Here is a 1766-nt window from a genome sequence, read left to right on the forward strand (position 1 = left end):
GCTTTTCACCCCCTTGTCCAAGTCACTGATGAAGATGTTAAATAGTGCGGGCCTGGGGAACGAACCCTGGGGTACCCCAATTGCTCACATCTCACCCAGTTGAGTACAAGCTGTCCACCACTACTGTCTGGGTGTGCCCCATCAGCCAATTTTTTACCCATCCAACTGTGCAGGCATCAATGCTACAGTCGCTTAATTTATTGATGAGGATGGGGTGAGAGACAGTGTCAAAAGCCTTCTTAAAGTCTAGAAAGACTGCATCCATGATGACACCATCATCCAAGGATTTAGTTACTTGGTCATAAAAGACAATCAGGTTGGTCAGGCAGGACCTGCCTTTGATGAACCCATGCTGATTGCCTCTGAGTATGATCTCCCCTGCAGGCCCCCCACAGATGTGCTCCTTGATGATTCTCCCCAAGATCATCCTGAGCACCGAGGTGAGGCTTAAAGGCCTATAGTTACTTCAATAACTCCAGCCCTGACAACATTGTGGGTAAGAGGGCCAGGCATAGCTGTGGTCACCTGACACCCACAGAGGTGTAAGACCCCAGAGGCCCCGGGGAGGGGGAGTTGTATAGCTCTAGGGAGAGGGCATGAGAGCAGAGGTGGCCCAGAGAGTAGGGGGTGTCTTTATGACCTGAAGGACTGTGTGTAATCCAGGTGTTAGGTAGGGCTGAAGGGATGGCCTGAAGGGCAGCACATGGGACAACCCCGAAGTAATAATGTCAGTAGTACAATGAAAACCCTACTGGGAGGGCATAGTTGGAGGGCCTCAGTTGTAGGGCACAAGCTGAAGCCCCAGGTAGGGGTTGGATAGGCCAAGGTAAGTCCACGGATGCCTGAGGCCACAGTTGGGCTGGAGGCTGAGTATGTGACTCAGCCAAGGAGTCAGGGCAAGTCATGACCCCAGAAAGTCCTTAGGCATGTTGAGGTTATGTGATTGGGTCAGAGGGAGACCCCAGTTAGTCTTCTAATGCTGAGAGGCAAAGTTTGGGTCGAAGTATAAGAACTTGTTGGGATGCCATCTGCGAGGCATAGGCCATGGTGTAGGTGAGGTACAGAGCCATGCATAGTGCTCCCTGGCATTGGGCATATAATGGGCAGCCTTCTGCATTTACCACCAGTTTATTATACCAGCAAAATCACGGCAGGAGAGACTGGGCACACTGCCCCATATAGACAGGTGGGCAGAGCAACATGAAATCTCAGCTCTGGGATGGCCCCTTGTCACATGGAGAAACAAAAATGAGCATTAAAGCAAGGTGTTTACTAGCACCCTGTAAGTTGCACTTTTTTCTTTTTTTTTTTGGTTGGGGTACTTGGAGATGGTCCTGCTTTCAGCATGGGGTTGAACTAGATGATCTCTTGAGGTCCCATCCAACCCTAATTTTCTATGATTCTGTGATACTTGGTGAATGTTTATGAAGAACGTATGGCAGCCTTGTTTCATAAATTGTAGGTGAACAGCCAAAAAGGGCTACACTAGTCAAATAATTTTCTATCTCTGAATTGTTTTAGGAAGTATGTAGTCTTTTCTCTAACTTTTTTGTCATTATTTCTCTGTTCTGACATGTTTTCAAAATCTTATAGTTATAGTTTATCATTGGCTTTATTTAAATCAGTCAGCAGGGGTGTTTGAGAATAGTAGAAGAATAAAGTCCTTCTTTTTGTGTGCCTTTTCATCTGTATTAATGAAAAAGAAAAAGTGAGCTTCTGGCCAGCTGTGACTATATTTATTAGAATTAAGATTACAAAAATGGTTT

The sequence above is a fragment of the Gavialis gangeticus genome, unplaced genomic scaffold, assembly GCF_001723915.1.
Source record: "Gavialis gangeticus isolate Ggan-Ray unplaced genomic scaffold, GavGan_comp1, whole genome shotgun sequence".
Classification (NCBI taxonomy): Eukaryota; Metazoa; Chordata; order Crocodylia; family Gavialidae; genus Gavialis; species Gavialis gangeticus.